Consider the following 15,865-nt stretch of genomic DNA (forward strand, 5'->3'; position numbering starts at 1 on the left):
CCGCTCCAGGACAATCCGTCCTCCCCTTGGTCCCACCCGGGGATGAAGAGGATGTTGACACACTCCCGGAGTCACCGACGACCGAGCCGACGCCTGACCCGCCACCAGCACTGCGGTTGTCTCAGTGACGGATCAAGGCTCCCGACCGTCTAAATTTGTAACCTTCTCTGAAATTTTAATGACAACCTGTATGTAAATAGTTTTCCACCACCCCCGCTGGACTCATTTTTAACAGGGGTGAATGTGGTAGTCACCACTGTTGTATTATATTGTATATACTGCACTGCATACGAGGGTATTACGGTAAGGCCCCTGTACTACAGGTACGGGGTAGATCCCTGCCTGCTGGCTCCGCCCAGTAGGCAGAGTATAAATGTGTGTGCTCTCCAAACTGCAGCAATTTCGGCAGCAGCTGTAGGAGACCACTCATCTCTGTGTAATAAAGCCTCGATTACTCTCTACTCTCATCTCATCATAATTGATAGTGCATCAAGTGGTGCAGCGACAACAATCTCTCCCTCAATGCCAGCAAAACTAAAGAGCTGGTCGTTGACTTCAGGAAGCAAAGTACTATTCACACCCCTATCAGCATCAACGGGGCCGAGGTGGAGATAGTTAGCAGTTTCAAACTCCTAGGGCTGCACATCTCCAAAAATCCGTCCTGGTCCACCCACGTCGACGCTACCACCAAGAAAGCACAACAGCGCCTATACTTCCTCAGGAAAATAAGGAAATTCGGCATGTCCACATTAACCCTTACCAACCTTTACAGATGCACCATAGAAAGCATCCTATCTGGCTGCGTCACAGCCTGGTATGGCAACTGCTCAGCCCAGGACCGCAAGAAACTTCAGAGAGTCGTCAACACCGCCCAGTCCATCACACGAACCTGCCTCCCATCCATTGACTCCATTTACACCTCCCGCTGCCTGGGGAAAGCGGGCAGCATAATCAAAGACCCCTCCCACCCGGCTTACTCACTCTTCCAACTTCATCCGATGCCAGTGCTTATGTAGTTACATTTATACCTTGTGTTGCCCTATTATGTATTTTATTTTATTGCCTTTTCTTCCCATGTACTTAATGATCTGTTTAGCTGCTCGCAGAAAAATACTTTTCACTGTACCTCGGTACACGTGACAATAAACAAATCCAATCCAATCCAATATATTCTTTGGGCTGGTGGGGGTGGGGGGTCAGTTGTAGAGATGGTGAGTGGTACTGGATAACTCACTGGGTAGGCTATCCTAGAAGGAGGCCTCACACGTCTGACCCCATTCCCTGCCACCTCTGAGGGTGACCCCAGGTGGAATGTTCAATTGTCCTGGGGCCCCTGTGCCATCCTCCAATACCCCACACCACCAACGTCCCAAGCCCCCCACCTGGCACACCCTCTACACCCAGCCCATCCCTCATACCCTTCAGACAGAGGATTGAGGCAGGTCAGAATGTTTGTGAAACGTTGTTTAATAGTGACTATATGCACTAGTGTGCCATGGCCCCTACCTCTAACCTATATGCTGCACCTGTGCCATCATAACTGGTGTCGAACTTCCTTATTTGACGTGGCCTATCGCTCCTTCTAGGTGTGACCCCAGACAGCACATCAGACATACAAGTGGCCTGCTGTGTATCTCGCCCTCTGACTTGAGATGCCTTTGGTGGCAATCCTCTGGAGGGCTTGAATCTGGAAGAGCCTGGCAGACAGGATGGCATCACAGGTGATGAGGTGCCACCCTGTTCTGCCCGTTGTCCAACAGGTGCGGCAGTGGCGGGTGGGCATGATTCAGAAGCGCTGAGGTGTTCCAGCACCTCTCCTGCTGGATTCATCAGCATGGGCACCATCACCTCTTCCTCTCCCAGGGTGATTGATGGTCCCCAGGCTACGCCATGGGATGGAGCTGAGTCCGGAGTGAGCTCCAGCGGCTCCACCGTCACCTGGCGCTGCCAGTCCTGGAGGCTTATTCTCATCTCAACCAGTATCTCGATGCCATCAACCATGGAGCACAGAGACTGCTCCATAGAACACAGAACATAGAACTGTACAGCACAGTACAGGTCCTTCGGCCCATGATGCTGCGCCAAACTAGTCTGAAACTAAGATCAAATCAACCTACTCCCAATCATTCTCGTGCACTCCATATGTATATCCAATAACCGCTTGAAAATTCCTAAAGTATCCGACTCCATTACCATAGCTGGGAGTGCATTTCACGCCCCAACCACTCTCTGAGTAAAGAACCTACCTCTGACATCCCTCCTATATCTTCCACCATGAACCTTATAGTTATGCCCCCTTGTAACAGCTACATCCACCCAAGGAAAAAGTCGCTGAACGTCCACTCTATCTAGCCTTCTCATCATCTTTTACACCTCAATTAAGTCACCTCTCATCCTCCTTCGCTCCAATGAGAAAAGCCCGAGCTCCCTCAACCTTTCCTCATAAGACCTACCCTCCAATCCAGGCAGCATCCTGGTAAATCTCCTTTGCACCCTTTCCAATGCTTCCGCTTCCTTCCAATAATGAGGTGACCAGAACTGCACACAATACTCCAAATGTGGTCTAACCAAGGTCTTCTACAGTTGCAGCATAACCTCACGGCTCTTAAACTCAATCCCCCTGTTAATAAATGCTAACACACTATAGGCTTTCTTCACGGCTCTATCCACTTGGGTGACAACTTTCAGAGATCTATGGACATGAACTCCGAGATCCTCCACATTCTTCAGAACCCTGTCGTTAACCCTGTAATCCGCATTCAAATGTGTCCTACCAAAATGAATCACCTCACACTTATCAGGGTTAAACTCCATCAGCCACTTTTCAGCCCAGCTCTGCATCCTATCAATGTCTCTTTGCAGCCTGCAACAACCCTCCTCATTATCCACTACTCCACGAATCTTGGTGTCATCAGCAAATTTACTAACCCAACCTTCAACTCCATCATCCAAGTCATTGATAAAAATCACAAATAGCAGAGGACCCAGTCCTGATCCTTGTGGTACACCGCTGGTGACTGGGCTCCAGGATGAACATTTACCATCTACCACAACCCTCTGTCTTCTATGTGATAGCCAGTTACTGATCCAATCAGCCAAATTTCCCTCTATGCCATGCCTCCTTACTTTCTGCATGAGCCGACCATGGGGCACCTTATCAAACGCCTTACTAAAATCCATGTATACGACTGTCATGAGAATGTCGCTTTAAGAAATGGTTAGCTGCTCATGTTACTGCAGTGATGTCAGAGTGTGGGTGGAGCTGAGCTCTGGTTCTGTTTTTAGTTTCACTTTGAGACAAGCTTGGGTGTGTCTGGCTTTTTGGTTTTGTTTTGCAGTGTGTTGCAGTTGAAGTCAGCCAAAGCAGCTGTACTGTTGATCTCTCTGCCATGAAGGACTATCTCTTGATCATTTAGTGAATTCAGAAGAAGTATAAATGTTTTCAGTATTGAATGTAAACCCTGATGTGCTCCTGTTTAAAGGTTGTTAAGTATTTTGGATGTTAAAAGGACAGCTTAAAGGATTACTTAGTGTTGTGTTCTTTGGGGGTTATCTTTGAATTAATGGTTGCTAAGATATTCACTGTTTGTTTTAAAAAGGTTAACTTGAGTTCATAGAATAAACATTGTTTTGTTTTAAAAAATACTTTTCCATTTCTGCTGTACCACATCTCTAGAGTGGGCCGTGTGCTCCCCATATCACAATCTATTAAAAGTTGTGGGTCAGGTGAACTCCATGATACACTTTGGGGTTCTCTAAATACTGGCCCATAACAATTGGGGGCTCGAGCGGGATAAAAGTCTATCTATTGGATTTTCTTCGTGAACTTAAAGACAGTGAAGGGTGAGCATATTGTGGTTGCTTTTCAGGTGTGGTATTTTAGTTTAAGTGGGGAGTGTGTTGTGGACAATGGCTCTTTCTGAGGCGCAGGTGTTTTTGGGGGTGTAGACGGTCACACGCAGTACCTTACGGGCAGAGACTAAAAGCAGACTGTTAGATTTGGCAAAAACATTGCAGTTAACATTACCTGACAAAATGCAAAAAGATGAGGTAATTATGGCGGTGGTTAAGCATTTAAAGTTGCCTGAAATACAGTCTGACTCATTAGAAATGGCAAAGATCCAGTTGCAGATTAAGCAACTTGAACATGAAAAAGAATTAAAGCAGCTTGAATATGCAATGAGAGAAAAAGAAAAGGAGAGAGAAGAAAGAAACAAAGAACGAATAGCCCTAGCAGAACAAAAAGAAAAAGAAAGGGAGATACTGATCAGGTAAAAAGATAAAGAGAGAGAGTTTGAACATCAGAAATTGGCCATGAAACATGACAGTCAGTTAAAATTGGCAGACGTAAAGGGAAATGTACAGTTGGATGATAGTGATGAGGATAGTGAGAAAGAGCATCATAGTCAAAGGCGTGGTGGGGATCTATTTAAATATGTCCAAGCATTGCCAAGGTTTGACAAGAAGGAGGTAGAAGCCTTTTTCATTTCATTTGAGAAGGTAGCTAAACAAATGAAATGGCCACAGGACATGTGGGTATTACTGATTCAAACAAAGCTGGTAGGTTGGGCTCGTGAAGTGCTTGCATCACTACCGGAGGAGGTATCTGGGACGTATGAGGAGGTAAAAAAATCCATCTTAGGTGCATATGAACTAGTGCCTGAAGCTTACAGACAAAGGTTTAGAAATTTAAGGAAAGAATTTGGTCAAACATACATGGAGTTTGAAAGGCTCAAACAGAGTAATTTTGATAGGTGGATAAGGGCTTTGAAAATAGACCAAACGTATGAAGCTCTCAGAGAAATTATACTTTTGGAGGAGTTTCAAAATTCAATTCCTGATGTAGTGAGAACTCATGTGGAAGAGCAAAGGGTTAAAACTGTGAGATTAGCAGCGGAAATGGCAGATGATTATAAATTAGTTCATAAATCAAAGCTTGGTTTCCAACATCAGTTTCAGCCTGTGAGGGACAGAAACTGGGGAAATGAGAAATAGTCAAGTGGTAAAAGTAAAGGTGATCTGATGGGAGATAATAAGGAGTGTGTACCTCAGATTAAAAGAAAATGCAGGAGGGTGGAAGAGACATGAAAAGTTTCAAATGTTTTCACTGTAATAAACTAGGCCATGTAAAGTCATAGTTGTCATAATATACACCAGTATATTATGGTGCAGACACACACACACACACACTGATGGACATGCAGTGGGACCAATCAGCATACACAACACCGCAGCCAATCACCAGTGAGAGCACACGCACTATAAAGACAGGGGACAGGAGAGTTCCCGCTCATTCTAGTAGCAGCCAGCTCGGAGCACAGAGCTCACAGCCTGCAACACAGACATTCACCATGTGCTGCGTGCATCACCTGGTTAGGACCAGGCAAGGGTCAACAGTTAAAGCTGGTATTGCATTTACCCACAGTTCAAGTATGTTAATATAGTTAACCTTATAATAAAATAGAGTTGCACCACTTCCAGTGTTGGTGACCTGTTTGTGATCCAGAACACCCAACACATCATGGTACAAGGAGTGGTTGCATACTAGCACCTCTGAGACCCACCTGCAACTAATCAGCATTCCGGCATCCTGAAGTATGGAGAACATCAACCCGCCGCCGCCGCTCCGCATCGCCGGCAATCTCGGGGTCAATTGGAAGATTTTTAAACAGCGCTTCCAGCTCTTCCTCGAAGCCACGGACAGGGAGAACGCCTTGGACACCAGGAAGATTACTCTGCTCCTCTCCACGGCTGGGCAACATGCCATCCACATCTTCAACTCCCTCACATTCGCAGACGACGAGGACAAGACAAAGTACAAGACGGTTCTCCTCAAATTCGATACCCACTTCAGCATAGAGGTCAATGAAAGCTTCGAAAGATACCTGTTCCAGCAGCGCTGGCAGGGTAAGGATGAGCCTTTCCAATCCTTTTTAACACACCTCCGCATCCTTGCGCAGTCCTGTGGTTACGGGCCCAGTTCCGACTCCATGATACGTGACCAGATCGCATTTGGTGTTCTGTCGGACCCCCTGCATCAGCAGCTCCTCAAAATTAAGCAACTCATCCAAGTGACTGCCATCGAGACCTGTGTCCTGCATGAAAATGCCACCAGCCGGTACTCCCACATACAGGCGGCTGAAACGGCGCAGCAAGGTCCCCACGAGGCAGAACGGGTCCAAACAATTGAACACCTCCAAGGCTGCAGCCTAGATGAGGGCAGCCATTTTGCACACCTTTTGCGGCCTCCCGTGCTTGTACATGCCAAACAAGGGAACGGTGATGTGGAGGAATATGATGCGCAGGCGCGCATCACGCAGGACCGCACCGCACATGCGCGGTGGTGCAATGAGTGCACTGACGTCACGACGTGCGGCAACTGTGGCTTCGCCCATTTAAAGCGGCAATGTCCTGCAAAATCGCGACAATGCCTACGATGTGGCAGACTTGGCCACTATGCTGCCTGCTGTCGAGCAGCTCAGCCTGCCAATTCGCATCGCTTCAGCCAGCCTTGCAGGAACGTTCGGGCAATTCAACCCACGTTCACCGAGTCCGATTCCGACTTCCCGCAGATCAATGACACTGAGGACCCGAGGGAGCCTTTTCGAGTCGCTGTTATAACAAAGAACAGGCTCTCCCCCAATCAAAACCACCAGCCGCTGTCGGTGCACAGCATTGATCCAGACGATGAGTGGTGTGCCACCCTGACGGTCAACCAGAATTTGTCGCCCACCTCAGAGACTTGACTTATGGGTTTTACAATGGTGGACTCTTTGATCTGTTCTGATATCCTGTTTCATCGTTCCAGTAGTTTGTATATAATGTTCAATCCGTTGTTGGTGTGACACCCTATTTATCTGCACCAGGCACCTTCCTGTGTAAATAGATTAGCCTCATAGTCATGTAAATAACACAAACACACATAGTCAGGTACATTCACTACACGATGTTTATTGTCACGCAGGCACAGGTTCTTTATATAAATGGGGGGATGTCATAATATACACCAGTATATTATGGTGCAGACACACACACACACACACTGATGGACATGCAGTGGGACCAATCAGCATACACAACACCGCAGCCAATCACCAGTGAGAGCACACGCACTATAAAGACAGGGGACATGAGAATTCCCGCTCATTCTAGTAGCAGCCAGCTCGGAGCACAGAGCTCACAGCCTGCAACACAGACATTCACCATGTGCTGCGTGCATCACCTGGTTAGGACGAGGCAAGGGTCAACAGTTAAAACTGGTATTGCATTTACCCACAGTTCAAGTATGTTAATATAGTTAACCTTATAATAAAATAGAGTTGCACCACTTCCAGTGTTGGTGACCTGTTTGTGATCCAGAACACCCAACACATCAATAGTGTTGGTGGTTGAAGAAAAGCACTGGGAAGGCTGATGTGGTAAAATAGGATAAGACAGTGGGGTTTGTTAAAGTGGTAAAGGAAAGCCCAAGTGAAGTGAAGGAGGTGCAAAAGATTGTACAGGCTGATCGAGAGGTGATTGATAAGAAGGTGCCAGATCTCTTTAAAGAATTTACTTGTGTGGGTAACGTTTACTCTTGTGTATCAGAAGGAGCAGGTAAAGAAGTCACAATTTTAAGAGATACGGGAGCTAGTCAATCTTTGATGGTAAGAGATAAGGAGGTATGTAGTTTGGGAAGAATGTTGCCAGAATAGGTGGTAATATGTGGAATTCAGGGCGAGAGGAGTAGTGTTCCATTATATAAGGTAAGGTTGGAAAGTCCAGTGAAGAGTGGTGAAGTGGTAGTAGGAGTAATAGAGAAACCATCTTGTCCAGGAATACAGTTTATCTTGGGTAATGATATCGCTGGATCGCCTATGTGGTTAATAAGCCAGTGGAAAATCAGAAAACTGAAATGTTGAAGGACAAATATCCTGGGATTTTTCCGGATTGTGTGGTAACAAGGTCGCAAAGTCACAGGTTAAGACAAGAGGAGAAATCAAAGAGTGAAGATGAAGTTGAAGTGCAATTATCAGAAACGATTTTTGATCAGATGGTTGAAAAAGAACAAGCACAGGTGGAGGATGAGGCGGATATTTTTAGTTCAGGAAAATTGGCGGAGTTACAACAAAAAGATATAGAAATAAAACGGATGTATCAGAAATCATACACGGAAGAGTAATCTGCATGTGTACCAGAGTGTTTTACCGTAAAAGTGATGTCTTGATGAGAAAATGGAGACCTTTACATATGCAGGCGGATGAAAAGTGGGCAGAAGTTCATCAAGTAGTTTGCCGGTAGGGTATAGAAAGGAGGTGTTGCGAGTTGCACATGAGGTACCAGTGGGAGGTCAGTTGTGGATCAGAAAAATTCAAGCTAAAATCCAGAAACATTTTTATTGGCCTGGACTACATAAAGATGCAGTTAAATTTTGTCAATCATGTCACACATGTCAAGTGATAGGGAAATCTTAAGCAATGATAAAACCAACACCCTTAATAACCACTCCAGCATTTGAGGAACCTTTTACAAGGGTCCTAATTGATTGCGTAGGACCGCTTCCTAAAACAAAAAGTGGGGATCAATACCTTTTGACTGTAATGGATGTGTCTACTAGGTTTCCAGAAGCCATTCCAGTACGTAATATTACACCTAAAAAGATTGTGGAGGGGTTACTTAAATTCTTTACTAGATATGGACTACCCACAGAAATACAATCGGATCAAGGATCAAATTTTACCTCAAGGTTATTCAAAGAAGTAATGGATAGCTCAGGAATAAAACAATTTAAATCAACTGCGTACCATCCAGAATCGCAGGGAGCGTTAGCATGGTGGCATCAGACATTAAAGACAATGTTGAGGGCTTATTGTCAAGATTATCCAGAGGATTGGGATAAAGAAATTCCATTCGTACTGTTTGCAATTAGGGATGCACCTAATGAGTCAACCAAATTTAGTCCTTTTGAACGAATCTTTGGTCATGATGTAAGAGGACCACTTAAATTGATTAAGGAAAAATTGGTGGGTGAGAAATCAGAAATTACATTGTTGGATTAATGTCAAATTTTAGGGAACGGTTAAATAGAGCAGGTGAATTGACTAGACAACATTTGAAAGTTGTACAAAATGTGATGAAACGGGTCGCGGACAAGAAATCCAAAGTTTGTAGTTTAGCCAGTGGAGATAAAGTTTTAGTATTGTTACCAGTGGTAGGTGAACCTTTAAAAGCTAGGTTTTGTGGACCTTATCAGATTGAAAGGAAATTAAGTGAGGTGAATTATTGGTAAAAACACTAGACAGAAGGAAGACTCACCGAGTGTGTCATGTGAATGTTCTTAGAAGGTACTTTGAAAGGGAAGGAGAGAAAAGGGTTTTAATGATTCTAACTCAAAGTGACAAACCAAATCCAGATGACTGTGAATTTGACATACCTCAAATTAAATTGGAAAACGAGGATTTTCTTAAAAATTAGGATAAATTGTTGAGTTATCTTCCAGAGGAAAAACAAACTGACCTGGAAGAGTTATTGATATCACATGGGCAAGTTTGTGGAGATAAATTGGGAAGTACTAAAATGGCTATACATGATGTAGATGTGGGAAATGCTGTTCCAATCAAACAATATCCATATAGACTTAACCCTTTAAAATTGGCACAGGGTAACAAAGAGATTGAGAGTATGCTTAAAAATGGCATAATTGAAGTGGGTTTTAGCCAATGGAGCTCACCCATAGTGATGGTACCTGAACCAAAGGTACCCAACGGTTGTGTGTGGACTATAGAAAGGTTAATGCAGTTACAAGAACGGACTCTTATCCTATCCCACGTTTGGTGGATTGCATTGAGAAAGTGGGACAGTCCGCTTTTATTTCCAAATTGGATTTAGTTAAAGGTTACTGGCAGGTACCTTTATCCGAAAGGGCGAAGGAGATTTCAGCTTTTGTGACGCCAGATGGTATATACCAATTCAATGTTATGCCATTTGGCATGAAAAACACCCCAGCCACATTTCAACGGTTAACTAACAAAGTTGTTTCAGGATTACCCAATTGTGCGGTATACATCGACGATCTGATAATTTTCAGCCCGGCATGGAAAGAACTTTAAAACATCTGATGGAGTTATTCGATCGACTTCGGGAGGTGGGATGGTGATAAACCTAGCCAAAAGTGAATTTGGTAAAGCCCGAATCACTTTCCTTGAGGAGTTTTCGATACCCTCAAGACACAGGGAAATAATGCGATTTCTTGGCATGAGTGGATTTGATCGAACATTTGTGAAAAAGGTTTGTAGCGTGATTGCTTCACTGATGGACTTGCTGAAGAAACGTCGAAAATTTCAATGGACAGTGGACTTTCGACAGGCATTTGACTGCCTGAAAGCTGTGATAACCAATGCTCCTGTGTTGGAGAATTGCAAGAGAATCTGTGATCAGATTGAACTAAAGTATCTGACTTTAAAGAGAAATGCCGAGGCATAGAGGAATGGACGGATCGTGCAGAGAGTCTCTTCTTCAAAGAGACTATCAATCATGCAGAATTTCAGTTGGAGGAAGAACAAAAAAAAAATGGACTATAATATTATACCTGTTTGCGTGTGTTGTTTTTTGAAATGATAAAGTATATTTACTGTGTGCACTTCTTAAAGGATGGTGAAAAGGTGAAAAATGAAACCATCTTGAAGTTGATGGTTTATATTTTTTTCTTGGGGGTAGGCGTCATGGGAATGCCGCTTGAAGAAATGGCTAGCTGCTCATGTTACTGCAGCGATGTCAGAGTGTGGGTGGAGCTGAGCTCTGGTTCTGTTTTTAGTTTCACTTTGAGAAAAGATTGGGTGTGTCTGGCTTTTTGGTTTCATTTTGCAGTGTGTTGCATCTGAAGTCAGCCAAAGCAGCTGTATTGTTGATCTCTCTGCCATGAAGGACTATCTCTTGATCATTTGGTGAATTCAGAAATTTAAATATTTTCGGTATTGAACGTAAACCCTGATGTGCTTCTCTTTAAAGGTTGTTAAGTCTTTTGGATGTTGAAAGGACAGCTTAAAGGATTACTTAGTGTTGTATTCTATGGGGGTTATTTTTGAATTAATGGTTGCTAAGATATTCACTGTTTGTTTTAAAAAGGTTAACTTGAGTACATAGAATAAACATTGTTTTGTTTTAAAAAATACTTTTCCATTTCTGCTGTAACACACCTCTAGAGTGGGCTGTGTGCTCCCCATACCACAATCTATTAAAAGTTGTGGGTCAGGTGAACTCCATGATACACTTTGGGGTTCTCTAAATACTGGCCCATAACAATGACATCAACTGCTCTACCTTCATCCATGTACTTATTACCTCCTCAAAGAATACAATCAAACTTGTCAGGCAAGACTTACCCCTCACAAATCCATGCTGACTATCCTGGATTAAGCTGTATCTGTCCAAATGATCATAAATACTATCCCTCAGGACCCTTTCCAATAATTTACCTATGACCGAAGTGAGACTAACCGGCCTATAATTCCTAGGGTTGTACCTATTCCGTTTCTTGAACAAGGGGACAACATTCACCTCTCTCCAGGCACTATTCTTGTATCCAAAACGATATACCTGTTATTGAGGGGAACAACCGCAGGGCATCTCTGCACTGACTGCTTCTTCTCCCTCCTTTTAAATGTCACCCAGCTACCTTCATTCTTAGAAGTAACTACATCCCTGTAGCTTCTATCTATAACTGACTCTGCCTCCCGAATGATCCTCAGTTCATCCAGCTCCAGCTCCAGTTCCCTAACAAGGTCTTTGAGGAGCTGGAGATGGGTGCACTTCCCGCAGGTGAACTCAGCAGGCCCACTGACGGTGTCCCTCACCTCGAACATCTTGCAGGAGGAACATTGCATTACCCTCTCTGCCATCCCTTCCATTTATCCAGTTGACAATTACAGGGAGAAAAAAAAAGCTTACCTGATTTTCACGCTCCCCGCAGGTGAAAGGCGGTGGAAGGGTGAAGAGAGGAAAAGGAAAGAAAAGCTTACCTCACCAACTCACCACACAGTCTTTTTTTTTGGTTAGAGGAGGAGGATGGGCGGGAGACACTACCTGTGTAGTGCCTCGGGTTCAGCCACTGCCTGAAATATTTTCGTTCAAGAAACTCACCCAACAGCAGCTTTCCACAATTCACTCCCCGCAACAGCCAATCAGCGTTGCCACTCTGCCGCACTCTGCAGGAGGACATGACTGACCCTGCATGAGTGAGTCATGTCCCTCTGAGCCTCGGTCATGTCCCTCTGCACCTCAGTCATGCCCCTCTGCGCCTCGGTCATGTCCCTCTGCACCTCAATCATGTCCCTCTGCACCTCAGTCATGTCCCTCTGTGCCTCAGTCATGTCCCTCTGTGACTGGCGCAAGTCAGTCAGTGCCTAGCCAATGCTCTCGGCACTCTCACCCTTTGTGACCAAGCTTTGGAGCACGGCAGCAATGTCCATGTGGGCCCGACATATGGCTGACTGTGACTGGGATGCCCTGTCCTGAGCCTCAGCCATCGGCCGCACAGTGTGCTCCAAGCCTTGGACGTCTTGACCCATGGCTGTAACTTTTTGACTCAAAGCTTCCACCATGGACGCCACCCGTTCAGTGTTGGCCTGGGTACCACGCATTGTCAGCATGCTCTCCTGCACCTGAAGGTGGTTGGACTCCTCCAGCTGCACCTGCAGGCGCAGGAAGGTTGTCGACGCCCCCACCAGTAGAGCCTGGCACTGCATATGTATCTCCCCCAGTGATGGGGTCATACTTTCCAGGAGCGCAATACCTGTCTGAACTACAGCTGATACCAGGTAATGGGCAACCCTCCAACCACCCGCTCCCTCAGGAGTTCTACCTCCACCTGATATGCTGCAGCATGTGTGGTGTGTACACCAGAAGGTGACCCAGGAACCTCTTCAGTCAAATGATCCACCGAAGATGGTAGTCTCTGCGATGGTGGAGAGTGCAGGTGACATCAATGACGAGAAGTCGGTGCCATCCCCAGACTAATCCGGGGTGTGCTAGGGTTGTGGTTGCGTGTGAGGTACCTCATGGTACCTCAAACAGACCATCATAGTCTGATGGTGATCCTGCAAGACAAAAGACAAGACACATGGTGAGATCTTGGGAAGGAGTCTGGGGGAAAGGGGTGACTCACTTTCTATAAGGACATCATTTGCTTTAGGGGTTCACATGGGTGTCGCATTGCGGCCTCTGCCCTCTCCTGCACCTCTCCGTATAATGTAGTCGCCCTCTGCTCAGCGGGGGTGAGGGCCCGTCTGGTGAGGTTCACCATGCTGAGCACCTTGGCTACCTCCGCCCAGGCCTTGTTAATGTCCATGGGCGCTGGCCGCCTGCCCACCTTGGGGAAGAGGGTGTCCTGCCTCTCCTCCACCGCATCCAACATCCTCTCAAGCTCCGCATCCATGAAGCATGGTGCTGCTTTTCATGGAGTCAACGTCTTGGCTGGAATGAGTGTGTGGGGAGTAGAGTGCTTATAAGCAGCTCCAGTTCGTCAAGCTCTCAAGCGCCGTCCGGCCCCAGCGAATCCGACGCCGGCGGGAATGAGAATTGTTCTAGATTTACATGGGCAGTGTGCTGAGCCATTAGCATGTCCTGTATTGCCTCAGACATAGAGCCCCCAACAGAAATGTGAACCGCTGTCAATTCACTCCCGGCGTCAACACATAGACTCCCAAATGGAGAATGCTGCCCAGTGTTGGTACTAACTAAAATACCTTGATATATGGTTCTCATCACTTTGATATTCCAAAGCCTAAGTAAATATAGAGCCTGTGGAACTATAAACAGGTAAAGTATGAATTAAAAGTGGCAGCAAAGATGTGATTCCTACGATAAGATTAATTGTGTGGAAGTATTTGCACTTCATTGTTTGGCGTACTGTTTCCTGCAATAGTCTATTGCCATGCATTTACACAGTAATAAATTGTGACAATTAGATTATGGAACACTGCAGCTTTGGTAACATCTTATTTCTGGAGATTTCAAGTTTTGCTTGTTCTCTGCTATTCGCAGTGCTTAAACTCTTTTCTCGCACAAATCATTCCAGAAGCCCAGACTAACAGTTGAAGCTTTTAATAACCACACTTCATTGACATTCTCTGGGTTTCTGCTCCTGCAGCCATCTGTCAAGAAAGCTATAAAGCTGTCTAATTAGAAAAGACAGATTCCAGAGAAAATGCAGTTTACCATGCTTGAATAGAAAGCAGAATTCCAAACTGCATCTTACTAACATTGATATTATATAGACTCAGTCAATCTGATGCTACACTGAGCAATCACTATGTAAAATGTTTTTTTTAATTGAACAAGGGCCTTAACTCCTTCATTAGCTCAGCGGGGTTTCTGTTAAAGCCCAATACCTTTGAGAAGGCATCTGCTGCTTCCAGCACCACAATGAATAATATAACAAGATTACAAAAATCCCCTTTTTTCCCATTCATTTTCATTCATCGCATTTAGTGCCCAGACCATAAAGAGAATGGCATCACTGAATACAAAATGCTTTAAAAATAATTGCTGCGTTGAGATAGTAGAGTATTTAGTTATATCAGGGATTTGTTCTTTGATTTATCTTTTATTTGCAAAATTCATGCTAGTCATTCCCAAATCTTAAATTTTAATTGCAGAAAAAAGTTTCAGGAGGAAATTTGCTATTAATAGTGAGATGTAGCTTTTCAGAGACACCTTCAGGTTAACCCCAGGGCAGCGAGATGGTCTGATACAGTGATGGTACAAGAATGCCATCCGGAAGCTGTTCCACTCTGAAGTTATTCTAATTACATTGCATATGGTCATGATACCTATAGTGGACTTTGACAAAACATACAGGAAGGTCCATGAGCCTCAGATTGAAAATGACTTTTTGAAAAAACTTTTTCACCACTTAATTATTCAATTACCTCTTCAAAACAATCAAAATGAGAGCAACAGGAAATACTTCATATACATGATATGAGAGTCATTACATTCATAAAAAGAGGTTGCTGACAAACTGAAATTGCTTGTGAATTGACTAATTTAGTGTGCTGAGCTTAAGAGCAGAAAACAGTGCAATATTTTATGCTTGCACCAAGAGTATGGATTTTAGGGCAGCACGGTGGCACAGTGGTTAGCATTGCTGTCTAAGGCACTGAGGACCCGGGTTCGAATATCCGCCCTGGGTCACTGTTCGTGTGGAGATTGCGCGCTCTCCCCGTGTCTGCGTGGGTTTCACCCCACAACCCAAAAGATGTGCAGGATAGGTGGATTGGCCACGCTAAATTGCCCCTTAATTGGAAAAAATAATTGGGTACTCTAAATTTTTATAAAAGAGTATGGATTTAAAGATAAATCACTGCTGTGGCAAAATGTTGCGGAAGGCTTTTTTATTTGCCACTAGCATAATTTGAAATATACTGCACTTTATCGCTCCTTATTAGTTGGGTATGATGCCCCCAAGATAAAAATGACATCTCAGTCCCGTCCTTCTCCCTCATCCGTAATGGTGCTGATGAAACTTGTTGGATTCAAGAATCCTAAAGGTTTGGAGGAATGGGAAGTGATTTCTAAGATTAAAATGTTGAATTGAAATCATGTTTCTATCACTTTAATATATACTAAACCATACGATAGATTTATCCTGTAATACATTTTCTGGCCATCGAAGCAGCAGATAAATATCTTCCAAACAACAAATAGAATTTAAAGGGTATTGTTGTGTTCTGTGTTGTAACCATTGTAATGATGTACATAGAACATATAGTTGTTTAATTATAAAGATGATTTATTAATAAACACGTGTAAAAGAAAATTAAGGAACTACTATACAGACGATTGCTACTGAATTAATTCAGTGAATTCTCCTGGAGCTACTCTAAGT

Source organism: Scyliorhinus torazame, chromosome 8 (genome assembly GCF_047496885.1).
Source record: "Scyliorhinus torazame isolate Kashiwa2021f chromosome 8, sScyTor2.1, whole genome shotgun sequence".
In the NCBI taxonomy this organism is placed as follows: Eukaryota; Metazoa; Chordata; class Chondrichthyes; order Carcharhiniformes; family Scyliorhinidae; genus Scyliorhinus; species Scyliorhinus torazame.